General features: G+C 36.9%; 1 protein-coding gene across 2 annotated transcripts in view; it reads left to right on the top strand.

Annotated features, from left to right (window-relative positions):
• The window catches only part of adgrg1 (adhesion G protein-coupled receptor G1), a 31,699-nt gene that overhangs the window by 1,127 nt on the left and 15,785 nt on the right, over positions 1–14,787 (top strand). Inside the window, exon 1 of one of the 2 annotated variants that reach the window (XM_005166389.5) lies at positions 4,467–4,647. The exons of the other annotated variant lie outside the window; for it this stretch is intronic. The gene's annotated coding sequence lies outside the window, so the exon portion shown is untranslated. Of the gene's footprint in view, positions 1–4,466; positions 4,648–14,787 lie in introns of those variants that run through there. 2 annotated transcript variants of the gene reach the window in all.

Here is a 14,787-nt window from a genome sequence, read left to right as displayed (position 1 = left end):
ATCGCTATCGCTATGTGCGAGTCCGCAATAGTCACATCGTAGGGATCTGCAATGTAGTTTGGATTATAGCTGTCCAGCCATTAAGTTATCAGCATAGTTGAGTAGTTTCAAATTTTAACCAAATCTTAACCTAAGTTTATTATTTGCATGCGTTTTGAAGGCCTGACTGTTAGAATCTAAAGCAAACTTGAGCTATTTGGGCACACTAAATGAAATCTTTTTAGTACGGTTGGGCCAGTAGACGATGCCATCATCCATCGGGGATGGCCAATAGACATCACAATGCTGAACCAGCATCGCAATCCTCCGCCCGCCCCCATCGTAGCAGCAACCCGCTTGCAAAAAACACACACCCAGGCCCCGTTTACACTAATAAGCATTTTAGAACGAAAAATATCCACGTCCACCCTGGCATTTCTGAACATCTCTCCATCCACATTATACCGCTGAAAACACACACACACATACACTCTGTCATGCGGTCTAGCATGTAAGCACATCTGAGCTCCAGGCAGTCAGCAGGTGCATTGAGCACAAAACCCTAGATTTTATCTTATACCTGATATTTAATTAATCTTGTTCCTATCTAACAACTCTTCGATCTTTGGAATCCAAAAGGTAATATGTTAGCATCAGTGGACTGCTTCAATCTTTTACTTTCACACTTGTATTTGGTAATTTTAGCGAAAACCTCAGATACTGTTTGTTGGTTCCTGTTGGTTGTGCACCTTTTTTACCAACCAAGTTTGACACAGAACACTCACAAGTTGTGTGTAACATATCTTTATTTATTTATGATTTGGTTATGGGTAAAACAAAGACCATATGAGTCAGGTAGTTGAAATAATAGGCTACAATTTACAAATAATTCATTCGTTATAATTTATAATTCATAATCATTAATTAATCATTTATTTACCACAACCAATGACAACAACGGCATCGTCCACAGCGATGTTTTACATTAGACATCGTACAATGCTAAATTGGCCAACAACGCCCAACCCTAGTTTCTAATTGAACATCATATAATAATTAACGCAATTAAAACGATATACAGTGATTATTTAATTTCTGCTTCTGAATACTGTTGCAGAAAATGATAAAATATTGTTTATTTGCATCGTTTGTCTATTGTATTTAACTATGCTTACCATTTTTTTAAATATTTATTTTATGCAGGTACGCTCCAACAGAATCATTCAAATCTATCTAAAATCTGAAGGTCATTAGGAGAAATTGCATTTATATCGCAATATATATAGCATTAAATGAAAATGTTAAAAATTATTAGAAAATTATAATAATTATATATATATATATATATATATATATATATATATATATATATATATATATATATATATATATATATATATATATATATTTTTTTTTTTTTTTTTTTATATTTCCTAAATGATGTTTAACCGAGCTAGGTCATTTTCACAGTATGTCTGATAATTTTTTTTCTTCTGGAGAAAATCTTATTAGTTTTATTTCGGCTAGAAAAAAAAGCACTTTTTAATTTTTTAAAAAACATTTTAGGGACAAAAATATTAGCCCATTTAAGCTATTATTTCGAAAGTCTAAAGAACAAACCATAGTTATACAATAACTTGCCAAATTACCCTAAACTGCCTAGTTAACCTAAATTATCTAGTTAAGCCTTTAAATGTCACTTTAAGCTAAAAGTGTCTTGAAAAATATCTAGTCAAATATTATTTACTGTCATGATGGCAAAGATAAAATAAATCAGTTGTTAGAAATGAGTTATTAAAACTATTATGTTTTGACATATGTTGAAAAAATCTTCTCTTCGTTAAACAGAAATTGGGGAAAAAATTAAACAGGTGGGGGAATAATTCAGGGGGGGTAATAATTCTGACTTCAACTGTATATATACACACATAATACATGTATACACATATTAGAATACATTTCTGTTACTCTAAGTTCTTCTTCTAAACAATGTGTAACTGAAATAATGGATACTTACAATCTATTGCAAAGTTGTACTGTAATGTATTTTCACACATTTTGCTATAAAAGTTTGAAGTCTACATGAAATTTCATTTATAGCCTCGCAGGTACAAATTATATTTAGCATGCATTTAAAACATATTGAAGTCAGAATGAATATATTGTTTTACCATATGTTTGAGCATCAGAATACTTCTTTAAGATATGCATGCACTGCTTTATTGCTATGAGGCCAGAGCCATTGCGTAAAAAATGCTGTGAATACATTAACAGGGTTTCCTAATGCTGTCGTAAAACAGCTTGTATTATTACGAGGTGCTGTTTTGACCTTAAACTCCAATAAAACTGACAACTTTGCAAACAAGATGCATAGTATGATGCCCCACAGTAAGGCAGAGCTGTGTGAAAAGTCGCTTTCTTGTTTTCATTCAGCGCACAAGTTCAGACATAAACACTGCAGTCGCAATTTGAAACCTCTATGAAAGGAGTTAATGTCCTGTAGGGGAACAAGTTACACATTGTCTATAGCTTAACCATGCATGTTAAATAGCAGAAGGGAAATTCTTAGTTCTTTTTCAGGATGTGGTGACCGATTTACAGAATAAATAAAACATTAAATCAAAGACAGGCAGTGTGTGACTGAAGTAATGTAGGTAAATGACGACAAATGTTTCCTTTTTTACTCAGTTATGGTTATCAAGATTACTGTGTGTAAAGAGCTATGATTACTTAGATCATGATTACTTATGTTGATCTCAGCATTCTATTTCTCTTACTGAATTACTGTTTTTCCCCTTTTCTTTTGTTTATTTGGCATAAAATGTGCATTGTATTTCACAAAATAAAATATTTTCATTACAATATATGTATTAAAAAACATCCAACCAAACCCAAAGCATTCCAGCAAATTAGGTACAAAGACCTACTGTTTACTTATACAGTGGAAAAAAGTTTAGATTTTTTTTTTTAATTTGAAAAACAATGGTTAATAGATATAGATGGATGGATGGATGGATGGATGGATGGATGGATGGATGGATGGATGGATGGATGGATGGATGGATGGATGGATGGATGGATGGATGGATGGATGGATGGATGGATGGATGGATGGATAGATAGATAGATAGATAGATAGATAGATAGATAGATAGATAGATAGATAGATAGATAGATAGATAGATAGATAGATAGATAGATAGATAGAATTAACTTAGCATGAATTAGCTTGTATTTTGAATTAGTTTTAATTTGATGCTAGCATGAATTAGTATGTTGTTAGCACGTTTTTAATATGAATTAGCATTTTGATAGCATCTATAGATTGGCACGTTGTTAGCATGATTCTATGGATTATTATGTTGTTAGCATGCTTCTAGTATGAATTAGCAGTTTGTTAGCATGATTCAATGAGATTCCTCAGGTTATAAACATGCACACTATACAATGTTTAAAAACTCTGACGTGTGACATGGGCAGAACAAATGTAAACAGTATTACATTTTCTTTGTGTGAAGTTTGACTACCGTTATGACTTATTGACTTGGTATGGTATTTATAGTATGCGTGCGTGTGGGTTTTGAGTAATTTGCATATTGTGCTTTTTGTGGATTTACACTGAATCCAGTGTGGGTAGATTTGACTCATTTGACTCAAGAACATTGTCTTTTTGTTTTTTTTTTTTAAATAGGGTTAATTGTAGAATTGTATTTAGCGGACCTTAATGTATTAAACAAAGTATACACACACATTTTCTTCTGTAAAGGGATATCATCATAAATCACTTTCACACACCAGCATCAATTAGTAAGTCTAATCAAATACCATATCAAAGATGCCCTCATGTGTAAATGTTTGACACTTTATTTATGCTATTTCACCATCAGTCTCCTGAAGAAACAGTGAACCCTTTGTCAGACCTTGGCCTTCATAAATGCTGTTGAAATAGCAGCTGAGACGCACAGGAAGCCAGGTGTTCAAACTGATTAACAGACACTCACACACACAAACAGCGCACCCTTTCTATAGTCTACTACCTAGCAATGCAATCTTATCAGTTATCCTGGGCATTATGGCTTTATTATAGGGTTTAATTTGTAACATATTCCAAGACATAACAAAGGTTGCCCTTGAACAGAACTCCCTTATACCGACAAGCGGCTTGTTTAGTTCTAGCTGTTTCTACCGATGCATAAATAAAACCTGGCTATGTGAACTACAGCCAGTGTTCACAGTCACAGCTCCTCCCTTTCTCACTGTACCTGACCACATGTTTCTGCTATAAAATATTGTTGTAATATATCAAGTGATACACGTTTCTTTATAAAACATCAGTTTTGGCAGCGTTTTTGACTATTACACTTACAAATGCTCTGATGTGGTGTTCCCACGCGACTCCTAGTGCGCTACCCCTGCTTTCCGCATGACTTGTGACACAAGCCGCTTCAGTTCAGCATTCACACGCTCCGAGAGTCGCTCTGTGAGTCACTGCGCGCGAGTCTCCGAGTGCGAGAAGTCACTTGCGTTTATCTTCAGCTCGTTTCACATTACGCATGTTTTGACATGTACTGAAAGACCGGGAGAGTTACTGCGAAATAAACACCGACCGTTTTACGCGATTTTTAAAGAGGGTGTTGGTAGAAAGTGGACTTCGTTTGCCTCTGAAAGGTAAGAACAGTTTATAATGTTTTGCGAATGTGAAACTTGATATAATCCTCAAATTGATCTCTGTGTTGAGCGTTGGAGAGAGGTGTCAAAAGAGCTTCTGAAAGGTGCAAGTCACATTGAGACGAAATTTAGGCTTTCTCTTGTTACTGCTAACTAAATGAAAATAATTTTGTAATAATTTAAAGATGTTTTTACATGTTAAGTACTAGTGGAAATGAAGGGGTTTCCCAGAAAAAAGTGCTTTTCGGCTGATTGATTAAAATTTACTCTCCTCAAAAACAATGCTTGGATTCTTCCAGCCCAAATTTGAGTAAAATATGTATAAAGCTGGTTAAAGATTGGCATTGTAACTATTATAATTGCGGTTGAAGGCCATAATTGCTTTTTGAGAGTGTACAAATGACATGGTTAAACTTGTGGCCAATCTAATGTGTGGTTACCATGGCTAGACTCTAATATGCAGGTTATTATGTTTTATCACAATGGTAATTTTTCCTTTAAGGGACCTCAGTTTGTTATGAGTAAAAAGATAAAGATGTTTTTAACGCCTTACTGTCTTAACATCATTAAACCATCTTTAAATCATCTTGCCCCAACCTGATTTTTATCAAAATATCCCTTTACCTTTCTCTTTCTATCTTCATTATACAGTAAGCTACAGCCCACCCCTCACCTTTAAGGATGCTGCTTTATTGTGTTCACTGTTTGTTCAAGGCTAAATGAAAATATTTAAGTTTTAAAGGAATGAATTTACATTAATATACATTAAAAGTAGTATGAATCCAATGCTGGAAAACAAGAACAAAACATTTGCGTTACCAAACCTGAGAGCTCTTGTGACAACTGACCCTAGCTACAAATCTTTCATTTGTATACACATAAATGGACTGGATTTTAGTACTTTCCATCATGTTTTGCATGTGTTTGCTTATAAACCTAAACAAGACACCATTGAAATAGCCAAAATCTGATAATTAAAATCCGATAAACATGGTTAATGAGCTTAAAGTAGACATTACTGCATATTACCATGCAATAACCTTTAACAAGATTTATTTTTAACTCTGCTCACCTCAACCTTAAGATTACATAAACACGCATTTCTCATTTTATCATGCATTTCTCTGTGTTTATTTCAACATTTCACGCTCACTGGTGTAATATATGAGACAAGGAGCTCCTTGGGGAAATTGGAGCGCAGGTGGAGAAGCAGCGGCCGCATATTTACTCCGAGGCTATGAACAAATCAAAGACACGCTGAGACCGTGTGCTTTAGAGAAAGCCTCGACAATCCTGTAACCCCCCTCACCAGTCCACCTCAATAGAAAGGAATGCTCCCTTTATCTGCCTTCTATACAACCAACTGAGAACATTGAGCCTGTGCCTGCTTCTGACATATACTTTCATTTTTGTATCAGAAGGCACAAAGCATATGTAATTTGAGTTTTAGATTTTCATGAAGAATTGCATTTAGAGGAAAATGTATTAGGGTTTATATTTATGCATTAGGCACAATTGGCTGATGTTTTATTCTAAAGTTATTCTAGGTTCGCATTATCTGTTCACTTGGTAGTAACTATGCTATACTGTTTCAGCCACGTCTTTTCTTTAAGTCAATTTCTTGGTTTTCCTGTCTGAACCACGATGGTTGATCTGCGCAACTAAACGTCAACAGATTTTTTTTCTGTAATGCAACTTTGCATCAATGCGGATGCTGCTAAATGGTTGAAAGACCTTTGCCCTTGGTCCCTGCTACTCGTCACTTCAGCTCAGAATGAAGCGAGTTGAAAAGCCTCTCTCTTTTTAGTCTGCCATTGATGTCACAAAGGACCATTACAATAGCGTGACCTAGTTCATCGCAAAGTTCACATTCTTGTTCTCTACGGGTTGTTATAGCTTCACTAGACACAACATCAACCGTGGAAATGCAAGTCTGCTGTGGTTCATCTTTCTTGAGGTTCATGTAGGACTTCAAAACATGTTGAATCATCTCAGATGTTATCAGAGTAAAGAAGTTCAGGTAGTGGGAAGTGCTAAAGCCTCTGAGGTTATTAGAATTTCCACAGAGTCATTATTACTAAAAGGAGAAGCTTTTTAGTTTGCTTTTAACAGCTGGTGGGAACAAGTGAGAAATAACATAATGCAGAGGAGTAAGAGAATTTAATGAATTTCTGCAAAGAAAAATTCCAGTATTTGCACAGTATAAAACTGGCAACAGGCTCCTGTATAAATGGACTTCACCAGCTTCCTTTCAGTGGTGCTTAGAGAGAAAAGAGACATTCTTTGACCGCTGTGAGCTCCACATAGCTGGAACAATGGCAGAGCGAGAGAGGCCAGAAAAGGCGGAGGCGTAGACGCACCCTTCTCAAACATAGCACAGAGGAACTGGGCACTCTCAGTGGTAGTCAATATGCTGCTTTGTTATAACTCCATTGAGTTGTCACTTTTTATACTGTGGAAACTATATTTCCATCCTTTTTTGATTGAAGTAGAGCAGTTTTCAACATGCATATTAGATTAAATTAGGTTAGATTCAACTTTATTGTCATTACACACGTACAAGTACAAGGAATACAAATGAATTGTATGGCTTGATTGGGCACGTCTATCACCGGTAGCAACACAAACTATAAATGAACTGGGTGCATCCTTGTCTGTGCACTGATGCAACCCAGCAGGAACACAACATCATAAGATGTTAATATAAGGCTAGATTTAAGTCATGAGGTCAGGTACCAAAATGCAATGTCTAGCCAGCGTCTAAGGACAATGTTCTTTTGACGTCCAATAACAACGTCAAATTACGTTGATATTTGGTTGATTTTAGGTTGTGTTGGAAAGTGACCAAAATCTAACATCTGACAGATATCATAGTGGAAACGTCCACACAACATCAAGATGTAACCCGATTAGATGTTAAAATTTGGTTGATTTAGGGTTGAACGTTGGACATTGACGTTGACCTGACGTTGGGTTCTGACGTCAACACAATATTCATTTCCAAACAAAATCTATCGTCTCTAAAACGTTAGGGTACAACGTCAATATGATGTCATGTTGACGTCCTGTGCCTGCAGGGAATGTTAGTACAATATTAATACAAGCAAATTAACCACTGCAAATTAATTTAAATAAAAAAATAAACAATATAAGTGTTGTGGTAAGTCAGAAGCCATCGGATCCATTGGCAAGCTTTATTAAGGCACAGACAACAATGATCATAAACAGTGGGGCAATCCAAAAATGAAGTTGAAAAACAGGCAGAGAACAATTACAGGTGATCAGACAGGCTAGAAGATCAAGACATGGGCAGGAATGATGTGAAAAAGCTTGGTAATAACTGCTGGGCAAATCAAGTCATGCAAATCAAAAGCATGAATGTTGATGTGAGACACCTGCTACCGCAATCAGTCCTGGGCAAAGGGGCTTATGGGAATTTTAGTCAGTAGAGCCAATTAGAATTCGGGTGATGGCTCCCTCTGGTGGTGCACAGGAGAAGTACCCAAAACTTCATTGCCACAGTGGAATGAAATGCCAACTTACCCTGCATATGTTTTACGCAGCGGATGCCCTTCCAGCTGCAACCTATCACTGGGAAACATCCATGCACTCTCATTCACACACATACACTACGGACAATTTAGCTTACCCAATTCACCTGTACCGCATGTCTTTGGACTTGTGGGGGAAACCGGAACACGCGTAGGAAACCCACCCGAACATGAGGAGAACATGCAAACTCCACACAGAAATGACCTACTGCGCCACCGCGTTACCACAATAAGTGCATGTATTGCAATATTACAGTATTTGCATAAATACTGTACCACAAATATTTAAACTTTTCTTTCTGAGGGTGCTGGGAGACCAGCTTTAGTAAGTCTTTCGCAGTGGTTCTTGGAAGTAGGCAGGGCTATACATTAAAAGTTTAAAAGTGTAGTGACCTAGCACTTTAAATCAGGGGTCACCAACCTTTTGGAAACTGAGAGCTACTTCTTGGGTATCGTTTAATGTGAAGGGCTACCAGTTTGATACACACTTCCTAATAACAAATTTGCTCAATTTACTTTTAATTATATGTTATTAATAATTAATGATATTCATCTATGTGAAGACACTGATCATGTTAATGAAAACAGGTAAATATCAACCAATGCAAGTGTGATTTAAAAAGAATAGCTGCAAAAAATATTAGATGCAACTTACTGGTATGTGGTGCTATGGTAAGCTAATTTTTATAACAGGCCCACGGGCAACTCATGTGATCCTCGCGGGCTACCTGGTGCCCGTGGGCACCATGTTGGTGACCCCTACTTTAAATAAACACTTGTGGCTTTGGAAACAACAGACCACCTTCACTGTGCACAAGTCACAAATGTCACATCACATATATCAGCAGCTTTTTTATGCTTGATAATTAGAAACTGATTAAATTGAAGATTAGACAAAGTGCTAAATATTAAATGTGCAAAATTGTGTAATGCTCTGTAAAAACCTTTCTTGGACACTGTTGTAAGCATGTCGCTGACCCATTGGTCAAACAGTTATTGTTAAAAAATAATTTCTTTATAAAGAAAATGAATGCAGTTCTCCTCTAAAACATGATTGATTTACTTTATATTAATTGCAAGTGTTCAACACACTCCTATATTCCATAACACGTATGGGAAAATGTCATGTGATCAATTCCGGCATTATGGATGTGACATTTGCAGTAGAAATTCAAAACATAAATTTACATAGAAAGTATATGTTAACATTATATTGAAGCAACTGTTTACATTTTCCAAAACAACTCACCACAGAGTTATGGGATCAGAAAAATCTCAATCTGTTAACATTTTTTATATTTTAAACGTAGAAAATAAACATATGTGATTGATGTGACAAAAAAATATATATATACATGTTCGCTAATTTACAGTGTAAAACATACTTTGTAGAAATTCTACAAATTAAACTGCACAACCTAAAAGAAATAATGCTAACCAAAGGGAGCGCACTATAGAACAAAAAACATTGTTTTGATTTTATTTGACATTTTTGCTTTAATGAGGGAAAAGCTTGGTTATGGGTGTGACACTTTTACATTATGGATGTGACTAATGTGAAACTAACACTTGTCTAACTTTGGTACATCAAGTGTAATAGTTTAAAAACACTGAAAGAGACATTCTTGAATATTTTAAATACTTGCTTATGCTTACACAAAAAATGTAGAAACGGTTTCTCTTTTTTGATGAAACTTAATTTATTTCATGGCAAGGTTGACATTTGCATAGAATTGTTCATGTATAAAACAAGCGTTCAAGTGCAAAGGCCACAAGTGTGGGTACTGGGTGTCATGTATGACATCATATTATGTGTTAAAAATAAATAAATTACACATTGCATGGGAATACGTAGTTTCAGGTGTGGCATGCTACACCTACTTAGAACTGCTGTAATATATTGTAATTGAGGGACGCTGCGATGATCCACATGCAGTACTTTATTCAACAGAGAAAGGTCAGGCAGGCAATGGTCAACACAGGAGCATACAGTCAATCCAAAGTCTTAGTCTAAACAGCCAAATAGTCAGGCTAGGTGGCAGAGAATCAAGACTGTGACATATATATATACTGTCAGCGCCGGGTTTTTTTGGCAGAAGGATAGAATTTAAGCATTTAAAAAAAACCACAGAACTAGTTTTTTATTTTTGCATTAAATAGCAATCGTTATATTTAACCAATAAGATACTCAAGGAGAGGGTAAAATACGACAACTTAGTAGACCTTGGATATTTGGTTATTTGGTGAATTGGATGTTTCTTTATTGAGTGAAATATAAGGTTTGACATTGTATGTAGCATTAAAGTAAATACTATTTCCTTTACCACGTTTGATCGATAGTTATGTGATAATAGATTACATCTAAGCAATTTGCTCAGTTGCATTGTAAAGTATTTGTTTTTGTGGGCTTATAGTACCTGGTGGGCAGTGTGGTTGGAAAAAACTTAAACAACTAACCACAACGTAGACAGGAACAGTTGAACAGTTGTCAGTTTTGAAGCTTGTTTTCGTTATCAAATAAACTGTTTTTATTTTGTTTTGGGGTTTTTTTGGAACTTTTTTCCTGATTGAATAATCTTTAAAAAGACTTGGTATCCAGTATGTGGAAAAAATTGCATTAACATTTTGATTTAATATTGACAGCTTGCCCTTACACTCCAAAAATGCTTTTCTTACTTTTAGATTTTTTCTTGTTTTTTTGTCAAAATTAGGGATGTGGGGTGAGGGGGGGTCGACTCCAAAAAAATAGATTTCTGTACTCAATGGACCTAGTACCGGAATCGGCTCTCAGAGCTCATTCTCTTGCACGATGAACACTGAAGGCGCCCTCTTTGAATGGCTGTTCACACATTTTACTTTTTTTTTTCAATTTCGCAACCGCGAGCACTCTAGAGAATGAGAAAGCAATATATACATATGTGCTTTAAGGCACAGTATTTTACGCTGCTTTTATTTTTTATTTTAGGTTTGTTAATGTAGGAACATTCATTCATTTTCTAATTCATTCAACATTCATTCATTTCATTTTACTAATCTGGGGTCGCCACAGCGGAATGAACCGCCAACTTATCCAGCATATGTTTTACACAGCAGATGCCCTTCCAGCTGCAACCCATCTCTGGAATCCATACACACTCATTCTCACTCATACACTACGGACAATTTAGCCTACCCAACTCACCTGTACCGCATGTCTTTGGACTGTGGGGAAAACCGGAGCACCCGGAGGAAACCCACGCAAATGCGGGGAGAACATGCAAACTCCAGACAGAAACACCAACTGACCCTGACCCGTCCGAGCCTCGAACCAGTGACCTTCTTGCTGTGAGGCAATAGCACTATCTATTGCGCCACCGCGTAGCCCAATGTATGAACTATTTAAGTTAAATATTTCATATATGGGGTTTAATATGTAATTGGTCGATAAATCAAATGTAAAATCTAGCTATTTTGTTTATTGATCGGTTGTGGCATCAAAGAAATGAACAACTGCAGATTTGGGTGTGTGCCTTGCGTGACCGTCTGCTACGCCAGATTATTTCACTCTGTACAATATTCAAGTATAAAACACTAATATTAAAAAGTTTTATAGACTATTATAAATATATATTGTGGCGAGGGGGCGTGGCCGAGAGCCGTGGGAACGGGGTGAGGCCACCGCGTAAGTGGATACACGTGCGGTGCGCACCTGCCTCGGATCCCACGGAAGGAGCTCTGGACCATAAAAGGAGGACCGATGGCAGAGGAAGCCGAGAGAGGACCGGGCCCGGACATGTTATTTTACTTTTGCTTTCAGTTTGACGGAGCTGCCGTCACTGTTATTAATAAATCATTTTAAAGCTCCGTCGGTTCTCCGCCTCCTTCTTCCCGGCGGCCAAAGGGCCGTAAACTTCATTACATATATATATATATATATATATATATATATATATATATATATATATACATATATATATATATATATGTGTGTGTGTATACAGTATACACACACACACTGACACACTGACACACAAATTTCGATATTTAAACTCTCTGTCTCCAATATTGCAATGTAATTGCCTAAATTATCTAAATTAGAAAATTAAAATATGTTTTTAAAAGTGTAGGTTTATAACTATTTTTTTTGACTGCAGATGATTTACTGTTGGTTTTGTCTGACCAGAGGAGAACTGCACAATGTAAAGCTGCAATTGATGCAGTAGTAAAGCGCAACATGATACAGCAGGTTTAATCCTTACACTATTTTAAGTGAATATAAATGGAGTCAATTCCGGAGTCGATTACACCGACTTAAAAATTACAGAAAGAAGATTCCAAAAGACCCGGAACCGAACACCCTTAGTCCAAATATCTAACAATTAAATCAAAAAGCATTTTTTCAGATAAGTAAATAATATGGTTTTGTTTTAATTATGTCAAAGTTAAGTGGGGGTTTCCTTAAAACAAGCTTAATTATCTGCCAGTCGTGTAAGTAAAATGAAGTTATTTCAAACTAAAAACAAGACTATTTTACTTGTCCCACTGGCATCACTAAATTACCTCCATAATTTTAACAAAAAATTACCAAAACAGTAAAATGCTTCTTGATTTAGGAATACTTGGACATTTAGATTAGAAATGGGGTAAAAACTGTAAGTAGAATTTTTTTTTCCGCAGTGTAAACAAAATGTTATTTATTGCTGCAGTGTTGGTATATATGCTAAACACAGGTCAACACATTAAGAATGTCTCGCACATTAACTGGCCCTTATCTTTTATCTGCACGGCATCTTTTAGCCACCAAGACACTTTCTGCAATGATCAGTTAAACAAAGAAGTTAAAGAATGTGGTCAGTTCTAAAGTGAAAGGAAGTTAAAAGTTGCAGTGTTGTACACATAAAAAGCATTGAAAGTCATTCAAAGGGTCATGAAACCCCCGTCATAGCAGAGTGTTTTTCACACATTGAGTTTGAAAAAGGTCAGGAAAGTGGGTGAGTCCAGCTCGAGTGCCGAGTGGCGAAAGAGGGAAGGATTTGCATGAAAAGTGGAATTATGTGCAAAAAAAAAACAGCTGATTTGCACAGAAGCAACACAGACGCAGACGTAGTAATGTTACTATAACTTCATTAATTTTGAGTATAAGGCATGTGTTCAAAAACCGAAAGAATACTGTTGATGATACTAACTAACTGTAACGACGGGGAGGGAGTGTAAGGAAACAACTGGAGGTAAGATCCAATATGCAGGTTTATTTAGCGTCAGGCAAGCAGTGGTCAAATCAGGTACAATCGGGTATATGCAGACAAATCCAAAATCGTAGTCGTGAATCAGGCAACAGGTCACAAGGCAGGCGGCTAAACAGGAGAACAGGGAATACAGGGCTAAGGTCTAACACGGAGAAAACAAGACAGGGAAACGCGTTGTAATGTCACAATAAAGCAAACAAGACTCGGCAAACTGAATGGGTTCATGAGTGGCTTATATATGGAATGCTATCAGTCTGTGACAAGGTTCAGGTGGTGAATGTAATCAAGCAGATGAGTGAGCATGGATGTCTAGGAGAAGTGCATGTATGAAACTGTAGTCCTGGGATATGCGGAAGTGTAGTCCAAGCATAGTGGAAACCACTAATCTCCGGAGAGCGATCGCTGGTTATCGTAACACTAACTTTCCCATCTGAATAAACATAAACAACGAGCATTGATCACACACTTGCCAAATTCGTAGAAACATGACAATCAACACAAACTGAAACCACTTTTTTTTTTTTTTTTTAAAGAAGACGAGTGGCAAATACAGATTTCCTTACAAAAAATTTGAGTCTTAACACACCACTGTAAGCTAACTGCTTGCACCATGGGGAAATGGAAACAACACTTTTGTTTTGGCACACTTAAAAATGGAACACTTATGACCCGTGTCTCTGAACAATTTTTTATCTTCTATCGGATTTAATTGTGCTTGGCAACCAGGGTCAGAGAGGCTTAACTGGTGCTCTTGGCAAACAATGATCACGCCGCCCTTAATCTGAAAGTGAAAACAGAAGTGACCAGTTCGTGAAGAGCGGAGGTACGGGGGCAGTGGTCATGGATAATAAGGTGTTGGCGGCGGCATGGACGAAAGTAAGGAGTGGGGGGGTTAGGGGCGCGGGTGTAGGTTGTGGGTGCCACTCTCACTATTCTAGGGTAGGTTGCCACTGTGGACATGCCGGCCCTGTTGGCAACACAACTTGGAAGGTGTGTCTCTAAATGCTGTTACAGCCAAAAACAGCCAACAAAACTATCCATTCATTTGTTCATTTTCCTTCAGCTTAGTCCCTTATTTATCAGGGGTCACCACAGCAGAATGAACTGCCAACGTATTCCAGCAGTACAGTACTGGGAAACACCCATACACTCCCGCATTCACACACGCACTCATGCACTATAGCCAATTTAGTTCATTCAATTAACCTATAGCAAATCACTTTGGACTGTGGGGGAAACCAGAGCACTGGGAGAAACATGCAAACTCCACACAGAAATGCCAACTGGCCCAGCAAGAACTCAAACCAGGCACCTTCTTACTGTGAGGCGACAGTGCTAACCACTGAGCCACCGTACCGCCAATG

The sequence above is a fragment of the Danio rerio genome, chromosome 7 (assembly GCF_049306965.1).
Source record: "Danio rerio strain Tuebingen ecotype United States chromosome 7, GRCz12tu, whole genome shotgun sequence".
Classification (NCBI taxonomy): domain Eukaryota; kingdom Metazoa; phylum Chordata; class Actinopteri; order Cypriniformes; family Danionidae; genus Danio; species Danio rerio.
This window is presented reverse-complemented; position numbering and strand designations above follow the sequence as displayed.